General features: G+C 46.4%; 1 long non-coding RNA gene and 1 pseudogene across 1 annotated transcript in view; both read right to left on the reverse strand.

The window, feature by feature from the left end:
• LOC135101213 (uncharacterized) overlaps positions 1-6,856 on the reverse strand; it is a 150,318-nt gene extending 143,462 nt beyond the window's left edge. The window contains exon 1 of the long non-coding RNA XR_010269157.1: positions 6,811-6,856. This is a non-coding gene — a long non-coding RNA (uncharacterized LOC135101213). The remainder of the gene's footprint in view (positions 1-6,810) is intronic.
• A 3,451-nt stretch (positions 6,857-10,307) lies between these two features.
• Positions 10,308-15,731, reverse strand: part of LOC135101687 (zwei Ig domain protein zig-8-like) — a 58,692-nt pseudogene continuing 53,268 nt past the window's right edge.

Here is a 15,731-nt window from a genome sequence, read left to right on the forward strand (position 1 = left end):
ATCCAACAATGTGAGAGCGCGTTTTCTTTACCATGATGTTATTCCCTTCACCCTCTGATCTGACTGCCATGGTTTCTCTCTAAGCTTATTGAGATGTCCGGGTGCAAGTTAAGAGTGCAATTTTGAAAGACAGGAGAGGCAGCAATAAGAGTGATAGAACATTCAAGACTTTTCAAGAACTTCTAGTTACACTTACCTTAATAACTTCGTATCGTCTATTTAGTCAAGAAGTGTTCTATGGTTATTAGTCTGTTATCAGTCTGTACGTACATGAGCGTCAGATATTAAGCACTTCACTGTTGATGGTTTGTCGCATCTACACAAGCTGAAGCGTGACGCGAAGCAAGGATAAGTATTCAGTCAACTACGTCTGAGGCTTCTGCTCTGCTTGGTTAGAATCTTCTGTCTAGCTGGAGTCACCTTTTAACGCTAATAATGCACAGAGACAGAATTTAAGCACATCCCAGTGATCGGACATGGCGCCACTGACAAGAAGCACGCGATTCCCAACAGGACATTGAAAATCGCGTCGTGTCATGTAATGCTGACATGAGGAAACGTAAGAAAGGAAGTGACGGCTGTGGGAGTATAGTGTTTAATGAAGTCATCTCTCTCCTCGTACTTATTGGTATTGATGGGGTTACGTACATGTTTTTTTTTATTTGTAATTAGTATAGTTTCTTAAGATGCTATGTACGTACAAGAAAAAAAATAAGAATCTTTATTAAATTACTCAAGGATCGAAGAAATATGAAAAAAAAAAAAAAAAAAAAAAAACGTTTGAGCGTGGTGATCCACGACTCAGGGCTCCAGTGATGCTATGGCAAGGAACACGCCTCTCGTGACTCCTCAGGCAGACAGGTTTGCCACTGTACCCAAACCGCTGAAGTCACTATAACTCAGCGATCAAAAGAATAAGGATACTTTTTTTTTTTTTTTATGACTGTACATTACTGCTGTGACTGTTTAAGTTCAAAGAGCATTATAATTTTCGTGCCACCCACCCACACACACACACGCACGCGAGCGCGCGAGCACGCGCGCGAAATATTCTAAAGGTGAGGCAAGTTTTCTCTCAGCTCAAGGCAGAAAATGCTTAGCTCCGAGATGGTCGCTGAAGGAAATACAATTTATGGAGTCCGTCAAGTTACTGCGGCCGCTAAAATCTGCATTTTCCCTTCCAACCCTATCATTTATTTATCCTTATTACTTTCTCATTACGGAAAAGATATTTTATTATTTTGATTATTATTAGTATTATCTATTTATTAATTTATTTATATTCATTTTTTATTTGTTTATTTTATTTTATTTATTTATTTATTTATTTATTTTGTTTTTGTAGTCGTACGTTGGGCCTCGGCAGCATCGGGGGCTGCAGCGGGAGCAGCAGCAGCACCAGCACCAGCATCATTGATAATAATACTGGTAGTGATGCAGCCTCGAGCACAGGAAGACCTCACCGTAAACAAAAACTTAATTCAAGAGACAATAAACTGTGCACTGAATTGTGTCTTATCATCTAAATACCTTAATTCCTCGATAGCAAAAATGGCTCTTGCTCTATGTACGAGTATGCCGTGTGCCCCTGCCGTCCCCCTCCCCTCCCTCCCTCTCTCTCTCTCTCTCTCTCTCTCTCTCTCTCTCTCTCTCTCTCTCTCTCTCTCTGGAGAAAGAGGCTGTACCTTCCTCTTTCAGCGTCTCCCTCTGCCTCTGTCCCTCCCTCCCTCCCTCCATCCTTCAGTGCTCAGTGGCTCCCTTGCCTCATCTTGAGAGCGGCCGGGAGGGAAAATAAATACAATTAATATGCTCCCCGCTGCGAGTGACCTTCAGGGCTTCTCGGGAGTACAGTTTTGCTGAGTAAATACTTCCCGCAGGTGATTCCCCCCGCGGTGAGAGACGAACTCTTGATAATTCACCCACCGACAGAGTGCAGACTTTATTATCTGCTGTAAAGGGTAAGGTGGTGGTGGTGGTGGTGGTGGTGGTGGTACATCAGCTGGTTTCCTTGGCCTTTCTGTGTGTTATAGCGTCATTCACTCACTCTCTATCAGCTGGTTTCCTTGGCCTTTCTGTGTGTTATAGCGTCATTCACTCACTCTCTCTTACGTGTGCATTTATTTGTTCTGTTCTGTTATTCTATTAAACTCTTCTTATTATATGGTCTTTTCTACTCATTTTTCGTCGTGTCTTGCCTCTGTCTGTCTGTTTTTCTCTTTGCCTGTCCCTGTGTGTGTGTGTGTGTGTGTGTGTGTGTGTGTGTGTGTGTGTTCTTTTCTACTCCATTTCTCTTCTCGTCGTGTTTTGCCTCTACGTGTCTGTCTGTCTGTCTGTCTACCTCTCTGTCTCCAGGTGAGGTGAGGTACCTCTGGGTCCAGGTGAGGAGGCGAGGTTAGGAGGTAAGGTGACGGGGCTAGTGACAGAGCGAGACGACGAAGTGATGGGATGAGGTGACGGAGCGAGATGGAACCAGTATTCTGGATGAGGTGATAAGACTGAACAAGAAGTCGAGGCTATGAGACTGTATGAGACTGGGCGAGGTGACGAGTTAAGATGATGGCGGGGCGATGGTAAGCCGGGATGACACGGAATGATAACATGTCGAGGTAACGCGTTATGTCTCAGAATACATTCCTCCGTACCGCGTGTTTGTACTTTGAAATACTCTGCACCTGCTGTACATGGCGGCGCCTGGCATCCATCCGCGACGCCCCCAGTGATCCAGGCTGCGGGGAGAAGCCTCGGCGTCGCCATCGAGCGTGGACGTGCTAGTGTCAGTTCCGGCCACCAGCTGTGTGTCTCAGGAGTTGCCGCTACATATAAATGTCACGCAGCACATTCTCAAACGTTCCTGCGTGTATCTGGACATCTCTAAACAGACGCCAGTTGAAGTTTTAGGAATTTTCAAGGGTGTTTGGATTTTCCAGTGATAGTTCAACAAAAAACCGTGTATCATCAAAAGGAGAAGTACCCGACTAATTATTTCTGTGAGCTTTGCAAACAGTCCTTATGAGCGAGCAAAGCGTTTTCAGAATAGGAACCCAGAAAAAAAAGGACTGCTGGATCATTTTCTACCCCAACAAACTGACTGCACCACAACAGACAGGGCGGGATGACGGGGAAGGATGACAGGCCGAGATGACGGTGTTACGTGACGATCTAGGATAACAGGGCGGGGTGACTGGCGAGGTGGCGGAGCAGGATGATGGGGTGGGGTGACGTGATAAATGACGGAACAGGGTGACTGGCGGGATGACAGGGCGAGGTGACGGGGCGGGGGTGACAGGGAGGGATGAAGGGGTCGGTTGACTGGGAGAGGTGACGGTGCAGGGGTGACAGGGAAAGGTGAAAGGGGGAGGTGATGGGGGAGGTGATGGGGGAGGTGATGGGGGAGGTGATGGGAGCAGTGAAGGTTGGAGATATGAGGAGGTTAGGATTCAATATATTTCTTCCTTTTCCTTCTCTTTTCTTTTTTTTTTTTTTACCTTCACTCAAACTTTCCTTCTCCCTTGTAATCTTAGTCCTCCTCCATCCTTTGTCCCCCCCCTCTTTCTCTCTCTCTCTCTCCTTCACACTTCCCTACGCTAAGCAACTGAAATACTCCAGCTTTAACAATTCCTTTCCTTTACAACCTCAGATAAGACAAAAATGAAAAAAATAAAAACCGGGCTGTCCGCTTTTTGGCAATAACTTTCCGAAAATCCGAAGCAACATTGGCAAGATAATAACACGCAAGCATTAAACCCCCAGGTAACAATTCCTCAGGCAAACACGCCAAGTTATAATCTCCAGTAAGTAATGCTTCCCCGCGCGGCCGACAGAGGGAGACAGCGGCTGGATGAGGTGCGAGAGAGCAGGGCTGGTGCGGGGCGGGGGCGGTAGGTGGCGCGTGGGATGGTTTAGGTGGGTGAGGGATGGCGGGGGTCGAGGTGGGTTGCCGAGCTAGTCTTTCGAGTCTCATGTATTCCAGTTTCGGGTCTAATTTCCACGTTCTAGTTAAGACTTTTCTTCCCGTGCCTCTCCTTTTCTCTTCTCTCTGTCCAGCTCAATCAGTGAGGAAGAGAATGTTGTTAGATGAGGAAAAGGGGTAGAGAAGGGGAAGATGCTCTCTCTCTCTCTCTCTCTCTCTCTCTCTCTCTCTCTCTCTCTCTCTCTCTCTCTCTCTCTCTCTCTCTCTCTCTCTCTCTCTCTCTCTGTTCTATATTTTATCTTTTGTTTCATTGATCCTGCCTTCCTACTCAATTTCTACCATCTTTCCTCCAGCTTCTTGTTCCTCCCTGTTACGACTTTTCATATCTTTCATCTCTCTACCTTGTCTTCATCCTCTTTCTTATTCCTTCCGTGCATATCTTTACTATCAGCTATATTTCTTCTCGTCTTTCTCTTCTTTCACTGCTCCTCTTTCTTCTTCCGTTTATGTGATTTTAACTCGTATCTTTACCTAGTTCTCATCTTCTTCCCTTATTCTTTCTTCCCTACATATATACGTGCCTTCTTCCATTCCCTCCCTCCCTCCCTCCTTCCTTCCTTCCTTCCTTCCTTCTTTTGCTCTTCCCGAAACCTTTCCCCTCCGTGTTTCATTCCTCCTCTTCTTTCTTCCTCTGCTTGTGTTACCCGTTTTCCTCCTCTCCTCTGCCCCCTCACCACTTCCTTTGCAATATTTCTCCCCTTAACAGCGCTCCGTCCCAATGTTGCGTCTTGAAAAATGTGTACAAGTTTCTGTCTACATTGGGGTGTTTCTACAGGGCATACAAATTATTGAGCCATACCTTATGTTTAATGTCGAGGAAAAAGTACTATACATTCGTACGTACATTCTGAGTATGGATCTTGTGTTTATTACATTTTACATCTTACACACACACACACACACACATACACACACACACACACACACACACACACACACACACACACACACACAGGGAGAGAGAGAGAGAGAGAGAGAGAGAGAGAGAGAGAGAGAGAGAGAGAGAGAGAGAGAGAGAGAGAGAGAGAGAGAGAGAGAGAGAGAGAGAGAGAGAGAGAGAATGGAAGGGGGAACACTAATACAAACCACAAGAGTCAAAGGAAAGAGGAGTTTTCAAAACCCAACAAACATTATTAACTATACAGCTACTGTGTTATCAAGTACAACATTTTTTTGGAGTGATAAACAAAATAAATAAATGTTTGGCCTCTGTATTTTATATTCCACCAATGCCGTGAAATTCAAGCAGTAAAAAAATAATGCTCTTGCGTGAGGGTATTTCAAGAGTGACCACAGCGAGGGAGTTTACGAGTACGTGAGGTGGGGTGGGGGCAGACAGAGGCATCAAGCATAACATCGACTGCACTTAATATTGATGTTCTGGTGGCATTCAACGAAACTTTAAAGGTAAGTAGCACGTGACAATAAATCGATGGAAGGATAAAGTTCACCTTACACGCCGCTCTATTAGATGCAACCAAGAGTAAAGAAGTATTGTAGGTTTCTCTTTTAAATTAAGCCTTTCCTTTCAGTAAGTCAATAACAACCGGGGACCTTTTTTTTTTTTTCAGGACGGCCAAACAGTTATTCAAGACAAATAGACGGTATAGCGGTAATGGCAGAACCAATGGGACAGCTCCAGTTGACAGAGGGCGCGAAAGTAATAACCACAAGATTTAAACAAATTCGTAAAAAAATAAATGAACGGAAACATGATGAAAGAGAATGTGTTAGTATCGGGACAGGAGACCTCTCTCTATGTACTTGAGAGTGGAGCTGACCAATCGAGATTCTGAGAAGACTGAACTAAAGGCAAGTCTCTCATATTTTTTACACTTTTTTTATATCAGTATAATCTGGAGGCACAAATGTATATACGAGAGAGAGAGAGAGAGAGAGAGAGAGAGAGAGAGAGAGAGAGAGAGAGAGAGAGAGAGAGAGAGAGAGAGAGAGAGAGAGAGAGGAGGAGAGGAGAAGAGGGAGAAGAGGAGAGGGGGAGAGGAGGAGAGGGAGAGAGAGAGAGAGAGAGAGAGAGAGAGAGAGAGAGAGAGAGAGAGAGAGAGAGAGAGAGAGAGAGAGAGAGAGAGAGAGAGAGAGAGAGAGAGAGAGAGAGAAACTGCATAAATTTTAAGGTCAACGTAGGACTGTCAAGATATGAAGGAAGGCAAAAGCACAAAATGACACAATGAGGAGCATGACGTGAGTGGTAAGTAATGCCTGACCGATGACGCGACCTGAGAAGTGGAGAGCAGTCACGTGAAGAGCAAAGGATGGAAAGAGGAAGATGGCCAAAATTTGTAGGGTTTGGAGTGCGTACATGGAGGCTGATGCAGACAAGCATGTACACTTACCGCCCCTCATGCCAACATAGCCCTCGATACCACATGTATAAAGTACTGGCTGGGGAAAGGAAGACGGCCGAAAACTCTGCGGATTAGAGTTCGTAAATGCAAGCTGATGCAAACATTGATATGGAAACTCTTCACCCCTGACCACAACAAAACACTGCATGCCACACATCCTTATGGGAGCAGCCAGCACAGCATGAGGCAGCCGCTTTGAGCACATCGTTGGGTGCAGGCTAAGATAATTTTACGGTCACTGAGGAAAAACTGTGCACTTGAAATCAATACCATAACGTATCCGTGTTCGTGGCATCGACAAGCGCGTCGCCGCACACAGGCCTGCCGGCCCAACGCCTCCCCGCCACGACTGCCACCACCACCCACCTTCTCCAAACACAACACTGCTGCTGTAAGTATGCCCGAATGCCTCATTGACCAGGTGATAGCCTTCCAGCCTCAACCTGTTCGCGCTGTTTCAATAAATACCTCACGTACCTTATAATACAGCAACTCCACACAGCCTGTCCTCTTCGTCCTCCTGCCAGCCACGCTATGACGAAAAAGAAGGCTCTGAATCCTATTGGCAGGGCTTCATGAAACATCTCGGGGCTTCATGAGTCACTCTCACTCTGCTCATCACATTGGGTTTCCTCTAAATGGCCCGTGCCTCAATACCTGCCACAACACTCGCTGACTCAATTATGCAGATCCCAAATTTATCTAAAAGGAAAACTATTTGTCTTAATAAGATTGTGAAAACTACAACCGCTCTCTCTCTCTCTCTCTCTCTCTCTCTCTCTCTCTCTCTCTCTCTCTCTCTCTCTCTCTCTCTCTCCATATCCACACACTTAATTACCTAACCACACACACACACACACACACACACTTGCAATATATATATATATATATATATATATATATATATATATATATATATATATATATATATATATATATATATATATATATATATATATATTCCAAAATGAAGACTGAAGATCAAGTGATTCAAATGTATCTTTATTGACTGTAGTAAGTTACATATAAATTTCTCCCTTACAGGCTCTAGGTATATATGTGTACATATGTAAGTCTTTTTTTATGTAGTATATATATGTTTATATAATGTTGACCCAGGAGGCGCCGCCCTGTACGGCGCGGGTCACGGCTGGCTGCTGGCTGGCGGCCAGACCGACGCGCACACAAAGGTTTTAGGACGCAAAGATAATTGGTTTTTGTCAATCACAATTAATTTGTTATCTGAATTGAATATTATGCTAAACACCTATCTTGGTGGCGTCCTTTTTTCAACACAGACACAAATAAATTACCGAAACTTTTCTACGTTTTTCTTTTGCTTTACCAGCAGGAGCTGTGTCAGCAGTCCACTTCCCCTGCCTGGCCTGGCTGGCCTGCCTCACACGCCAACATTCCGGCGGCACATTTTCCCTTGCTGCCCGGCACACCGCCTGCCTGTCCGTGACGATACACTCACACACACACACGTATACACCACGGAAAATATGTTACGTTTGTGAAATATACATTTGGCGTGTACCTGCAGCGGGAATGTTGAGCAACACACCTGTCCCGCACACCTGCTCCTTGACGCACACCTCGGGGCTGGCGGGGGGCGGAGCTCCACCATGTCAGTAATTAGTTCAAGATGGAAACTGTCAAAACGATGGAAGTCGACGAAAACACTTTTCTTCACTTTAAAATACTGTCACTTGTCTATTCAGTGGAAAAAAAAAAAACCTTCGAAGCAGTAATTTTTCTTTTTCTATTTTGTTGGCTTTGATGATTCTAGCTTGATATTTTTAGCGTCTGATCTTGCCTTCGTTAATTTTATATTTTCTTTGCTTACGTCAAATTACTATTATTATTATCATTATATTACTATTATTACTATTATTATTATTGTAATCATTATTATTATTATTATTATTACTTTATTATCTTTATTATCATAATTAAGACAATTTTACTCTCAAGTGTATATTTAGGCTTTTAGTTACGCTGTCCCACGATAACTCAAATCGGTCCATTACAAATGTCGAAGTTGCTGAATATTGATATTTTCCTCTTGCTAATGGATTTCTGATTCGTCTGTAAATTTTCGAACCTATTTGCAGTGAATGATTCGTTTTCCAGAGGTGCGTCACCCGCAGTGTGTGCGCGCCGCTTCGAGGAAATGTTTCTTCTCTCCCGGAGTCTGAAGCCCAAGCACTCACTCGCTCGCTCCCTCCCAGTCAAACGGCAAGGCATTTTATATTCCTTTAAGCCTTTGCGTGCTTCAAAGATTTCCATCAGGCTCCTCTTCCTCTTATTTTCCTGTATTTTTGCCTTTTTCCTCTCATTCCACGACGACGACGACGCAACATCACTATCTCGAGCCTCCAGTTACTGAGTCGAGCTGAACCACCGACTCACATTACGACCACCGGAGGGTTCGCTGAGCCACACGCACGAGGGCACGACTCACCACAACAACAACAACAAACAACAAGAACATCAACAAAGTAGGTTCTTCTGGATCACTCTGAAGGGAAGAAAGGAAGGGAAGGAAGAAGAGGAATGGTGGTGGTGTTAGTGGTGGAGGATTAGGAGGAGGAGGAGGAGGAGGAGGTAGAGAAGGAACAGGGGGAGGAGGTGGAGGATAAGGAAAAGGAGGAGGAGGAGGAGGAGGAGGAGGAGGAGGAGGAAAAGAAGAAGGGAAATGATGAAGAGGAGGAGAAAAGCTTGAGAAGGAGGGGTTGAAAAGGTCAAGAAAAAGAAGAACAAGAACAATAACGAGAAGGAGGAGGAGGAGGAGGAGGAGGAGAAAAAGAAGAAAAAAAAGAAAAAAAAAGAGAAGTTTAGACGAGGGCGATAATGGCAAGAAATAAGAAATGACAAGTAGAGAGGCAGGGGAGGGGATGTCTAAGCCACTCAGATACATTCTCTCTCTCTCTCTCTCTCTCTACTCTCTCTCTCACTCTCTCTCTCTCTCTCTCTCTCTCTCTCTCTCTCTCTCTCTCTCTCTCTCTCTCTCTCTCTCTCTCTCTCTCTCTCTCTCTCTCTCCTCTCTCTCTTTCTCTCTCTCTCTCACTCACACACACATACACACGCAGGACAGGAGAAGGCCGCGAGGATCCCCAGCTATTTCACTTTTGAGTCAAAGAAAGGGAGAAGACGATGAGGAGAAAGAAGTGCACATGAAGGAAGGGAGGGAGGGAGGGAGGAGGAGGGAGGGAGGGAGGGAGGGAGGGAGGGAGGGAAGAAGGAAGGAAGGAAGGATCACTATAGGTCGTGCAGGTCACTGTGACCCACTATGTATTCTACACTGTTTTAATGCTCATAAAAAATGGTCTCCGTTACAAAATAGACTCTATGTACACATCTCGCTCTCACGCTGTCACTGATCGGGTTTGTTTGTGGTGAAGTGGGAAGTGAAGAACATTGCTCGCCGTGCTTCAGGAGGCGTTTGGGGTCACCTGGCGAGGTCTCAGCGGCGAGGGAAAAAGGGTTACACTGCAGGAGTCACTGCCACACACACACACACACACACACACACACACACACACACACACACACACACACACACACACACACACACACACAAACACAGGAGCCACTCACACTTGCAATGTCTAGTACACCCGCTGGATTCTTCATGACAAGACGCAGACCTGTATATTATAGTTGTAGATTTCTGTTCCGCTTTTGGTCTAGTTATAAACACACGACACAAGGTTAGTTAGTTAGTCTAGTGTAGGTCACATTCTTCTGGGCAAGTCTGAACACAACTCCCTCTTCTTTCAGCCGTGAGGAGCCCCATGCATGGTCCAGTTCACCGCGGGGCCTGATTGACTGCTGCCCCCCGTTGTAATTATTCATCGCACACTGCACGGAGGACTGATCTGGGAGGAATCACTGTGCAATTTTCTCTCACACTCCTCCCTCAGTTCGCAGAAAGACACTGGCTGGCACACGCGTCACCACACCCTGCTTCACGCCGCGGAGGACATGGAGTGTGTATGTGTGGCGGCGAGCAGGAGCGGGAGGGAGCTGACTTCGAGGGAGGGGTGACCTTGAGGTTTTAGTTTATTTGGAGTCAGGTGACGGCCAGGAGCATGACGGTTGCTAGCCAGACGCCCAGCATCGCGTGCCGCCCGTGGGTGTGGGCGGAGGAGCGCGAGGAGGAGGAGACAGAGGAGGTGGCCGACCCTGTAGTGCTGGCGGCGGCGGAGTTGGTGCCGTGCATGGCCTGCGGGGTGTTCTCCTGACGGGGGTGAAGAAAGAGAGGTGAGGACATGGAGTAAGTACTGGATGCAACACTGAAATAAATGTATCATAATGATAGAAAGAACAACGTGTACATTTGTAATGGGAGAAAAGAGGAAAAGAGGAAGGAGGAGGAGAAAGAGGAGTGAGGACATGAACTCGTTGGCTTCAGCAATATCTAAGTTCACTCCAGTTTAACCTGTGAGCGTCTCAAGCAACAAACCAACCAACAACTGACATGTGGCACTGAGTCTGTTACAGTCAGATTCAGTTAACATAATTAAAGTTGAGGAGAGAGAGAGAGAGAGAGAGAGAGAGAGAGAGAGAGAGAGAGAGAGAGAGAGAGAGAGAGAGAGAGAGAGAGAGAGAGAGAGAGAGAGAGAGAGAGAGAATGTTTGTTAGGGTGCAGGGATGTGTATGAGGGTGAATGTGCGCGTATCACAAGTCAAAAAACACACGCTGTTTGGAAACACTGCACAAATATACCGAATCATAAAAAATGCATGAAAAAAATGTAGCAGAGAATAAAAAAAAAAGTGAAATATTCCATTACATGTAAAATGGGGGAGGCTGGACAACAAAAATCAGAAAACAATTGTCAATCAGCACAAAAGACCCACAAACACAAAACAGTGGTGCGTAACGAGGCCGCGAACCCGAAATGTTTACACCACACCCGGGGCTCGCTGGCCAAACTCAAACCCCATACACAGGCAAAAATAGAAGAATGGTAAATATCACACCATAAAAATTATATCAATAAAATTATGTTTTTTTTTATATTTTACTTATTTTTTTTTTCTCTGTGGTACTTATATGAGGAAAAACTGTGGCTTTCTCCATAATTCGTATATTTGAATTTTTTTTTTTCGCTTTATATTCCGGAATCATTTTGTGTTATAGTTTATTTGACGAGATTATTATTCCTTTCTTGTGTGTGTGTGTGTGTGTGTGTGTGTGTGTGTGTGTGTGTGTGTGTGTGTGTGTGTGTGTGTGCGTGTGGCACCGCATTATCTCATTGTTGCGAGACCAAGTTTAGTGAACTAACCAATCGATCACTTTTGCGTCAAGTTGAAGCCACTGTGACCTTGAACTCATTATGAAAGCCAGCGTGACATCTCCCTCTCCATCCCGCTGAGTGACGAGAGGCATTAATCTACTACTTCAATTATCACCAAAATGGAATTACAACACAAATCCCTATATTTTCCCTCAACAAGGCGAGCCGCTAACACCGCCATACAGGCGGAGGCGGACTGGCCATTACATCAGCTGTCGACATGAATAACATTAACGCCACGACAACTCAACCCTCAACACACTCTGACGTAAACGACGCACTTGCCGCGATTCACACAAGTCGCGGCTCACTGTAAATCGCAGCCACTACAGAAAGGCGCGGTTCTGCCTCATTGATTTAGGGTCGCCCGTTCCCTCCCCCTCTGAACCCCACACCCATCACGGCACTGTGAATGACACCAGCTGGCGGGGTGGAGGGTTCCTCTTAGCTACGGCCCCTCCAAACCTTTAACTCACCGATGACGACGTGGAGCATGACAGACGCCATCTCCAGGGAGGCTGGTGCGCAGGTGTAGTTGCCGCTGTCAGCCATGGAGACGGAGGCGATGGTGAGGGTCCCGATGGAGGTGTCCGGGGGCTTGCGGTGCACTGTCAACTGGTAGCTGTCTGAGTTGGTACCCACCACGCGGCGGTTTCCCTGTGGAGAGGCAGAGAGGAAGGCCGAGGTGAGATGCGGTCAGTCAGTGGTGAAGTTAGGTGAAGGTATGGCAAGGTGGAGTGCGGGGAGGGAAGTGTTATGTTGCATCGCGTTACTCCTGTGGAATGTGTTTATGTTAATGTTAGGATAGCGGTACGGGCTCGAGGAGGAGGAGGAGGAGGAGGAGGAGGAGGAGGAGGAGGAGGAGGAAGAGGAGGAGGAGGAGGAGGAGGAGGAGGAGGAGGAGGAAGAGAAGGAGGAGGAAGAGGAAGAGGAGGAGGAGGAGGAGGAAGAGGAAGAGGAAGAGGAAGAGGAAGAGGAAGAGGAGGAGGAGGAGGAGGAGGAGGAGGAAGAGGAGGAGGAGGATGAGGAGGAGAAAAAAGAAGAAAAAGAAAAAGAAGGAGGAGGAGGAGGGAAACAGAGTGTTGCTAACTGTTAAATCGTGTGTACAGTTTTGTTTTTCATCATTCTGGGGAATTTGTGCCGCAGTTTCCAGGTCGGTGCTTTCATTCGAGGAAGATTGTGTGTGTGAACGTTTTTTTTATTTATGTGGGAGGGACATCGGCCAAGGGCAACAAAAACCCAATAAAAAAAAAACGCCTGAACAAAGACAGGCATAAATGAGTGTTCTTCGTTTTGTTTAAAGTAAAATTTTCAGGCCCATTATGTATTAAGTCACATGTATTAATGTATCTGTAACTCAGTGAGAGTGGACTTGTGTTGTGCTTGAAATTCCAGGCAGCCAGTGTGCTCAGTTCCAAGCCTCGTCTCTCGTGCTCACATTTTCTCCTGGCAATGTCTGGTCCAGCCCCAAGCGCCAGACCGTAACAATGCGCGGTCTTCCCTCCGGGTGTTGGCGCGGCCCTGCACACCTCGGGCTCGCCAACACGTTCCCAAAAGTTTAGCTATTGTCACGTCATCCTGAGGTGACACGTTTGCGGAACTGCCAACCGCTGCCATAACTACTGTATTTTCTTTAAATTACATGTGTTTTCTAAAGTAATATGTTCTGTGAATATTACAACAATTTACTTATTTACTATTATTTTTTTCTTGAAGTTACTCTGCCGCCATTACGAGCGGCGGAAGGCGTCAGTCTTGCGTGGCGTGATGGCATCATTTGGCATCTGTTAGAGACGCTGACAAGACATCAATGTGTGGCAGGGAGACGGGAAGGGAGGAGAGGAGGCGGAGGGTGGGGAGGCAGGGAGGCGGCATGACGAGGCTTTGTCAGCACGCCAGGCACAGGGAGACGGTGGTTGGGGGAAGGTGAGGAAAGCAGCACTAAGGCACAGAAGGCGGTGGTAGGGGGACGGGGTGAGGAAGGCAGCACTAAGGCAGAGGGAGGCGGTGGTGGGGTGAAATGAGGAAGGCAGCACTGAGACACAGGAAGGCGGTGCTGAGCGGTGGGAGGGTGAGGAAGGCAGCACTAAAGCACAAGGAGGAGGTGGTTGGAAGGCGGGGTGAGGAAGGCAGCACTAAAGCATAAGGAGGAGGTGGTGGGGGGCGGGGTGTGGGGAAGACGAGCACTGGGCGTTACTCACGTGGTACCAGAAGATGTAGGTGGGGCTCCTCCAGCGCGTCGGTGATGACACACTGAATGTTGACGGTGGAGCCACTCTTGACGTAGATGTCTGACTTGCCGGCGATGCTGACGGTGGGCGCTGGGCCGAGGGAAAGAAGGAGAGGAAAGAAAAATAATGTGAGAAAAACGGAAATGGATATACTAAAGCATTTACTTCATCAGTGATATGAGCATTAAAGCTGAATAATTACTTGGAATGTGTGTGGATGTACGTGCAAATTTAACAGATCACATTTTATACCCATTATAGCAATTCTGCATTAACCAACCATATAAAACACTTGAAATATTTTTTCACCATTACAAGCTCAGGTAATTTTCCTCCCATAACCTTGACACTTTAAAATAATGTAGTGAAGGCACACGAACTAGGCAGTGTCTAAAAGGCTAATGCTACTTGAAATCCTTCGTAAAATATAAAGTAAATATAAAAATTGAACTAAAATAACTTCATAATCCACCACAAGAATATAAAAAAAAGTAAACGAGGCATAAAATTGAAAACATAAACGAGAAGCAAAAAGTTCAGTCTCGTTCTGGTGAAGTGCAAACACAACAGCTCCTCGAGACTCACTGATGACACTCAGCTCGACGAAGTGGCTCATCTTGGGCTCCGTGGACACCTGGCACTCGTACTTGCCCGCGTCCCGCTCCTGCACGTAGCGCACCTGCAGCGTCCACGTCTGTGTCTGCGCCTCGTGCCACGCCGAGAAGCGCTCGTCCGAGATGAAGGTGTAGCGGTCCACCGTCAGGATGTGTGAGTCGCGGTTCCTGATCCATGACACCTGAAGGGCAGGAGGAAGACTGATTGATTGACTGACTGACTGACTGACTGACTGATTCACCGACTGACTGACTGACTGATTCACTGACTGATTGACTAACTGACTGACTGACTAACTGACTGACTGACTGACTGACTGACTGACTGACTGACTGACTGGTTCACCCGACTGACTGATTGATTTACCGATAATGCGTGAATGGTTGACTGATCGACTGACTGACTGATTTAATGACTGAAAGATTGACAGATTGACTGATTTATGACTGACTGACTGAATGAATGAATGACTAACTGGTTGAATGACAGTGACTGACTAGTGTTTCGTGCAGTCACATGGATTCTTGAGGGAAGGAAGAGAGCGAAGGAGTAAAGATGACAGTAATGCTGCTTATGGTTTTAGTAGAAGTAGTATTGAGATAGCTGTGAATTACGTATTTACTATCCCATTACCCTCATAACATTTTTCCATATCGTCAGGGAGAAGTGGTAAAGGGGAGAGATATGTGGGAAGTAAGCATGATTCCTTGCAAAAAAGGGAGGCGCTAAAAATAGAATGACTGGATGAAGGAAGGAGGAGAGGGAAGGGATGAAGGACAGACGGAGGGGAAGTGTGAAAGAAGGGTGCAAGGGGAGGAGGGAAGAGATGATAGCAAGAGGAGTAAAGCGAGGCAAGGACGGGAAGGATATATGAGAGAGAGAGAGAGAGAGAGAGAGAGAGAGAGAGAGAGAGAGAGAGAGAGAGAGAGAGAGAGAGAGAGAGAGAGAGAGAGAGAGAGAGAGAGAGAGAGAGAGAGAGAGAGAGAGAGAGAGAGAGAGAGAGAGATATGAGGGTTAAAAGAAAAAAAAATGGATAAAGGCGGCAGGCGGTAAGAGCGTTGGTGAAGGAAGGCGGCAGCGGATGTGGGTCACTGCCAGCATTATTTAGCCAGAAAAAAGAGTGAGAGAAAGGGAAGGGACGGAGAAGGGAGACGCCCCAGCAGCGGTATCCCTTACCGGCACTCCCTGGCGCCGGGTTCTCACCACGCCGTCTCTCTCTCTCTCTCTCTCTCTCTCTCTCTCTC

The sequence above is a fragment of the Scylla paramamosain genome, chromosome 6, assembly GCF_035594125.1.
Source record: "Scylla paramamosain isolate STU-SP2022 chromosome 6, ASM3559412v1, whole genome shotgun sequence".
NCBI classification, from domain to species: Eukaryota; Metazoa; Arthropoda; class Malacostraca; order Decapoda; family Portunidae; genus Scylla; species Scylla paramamosain.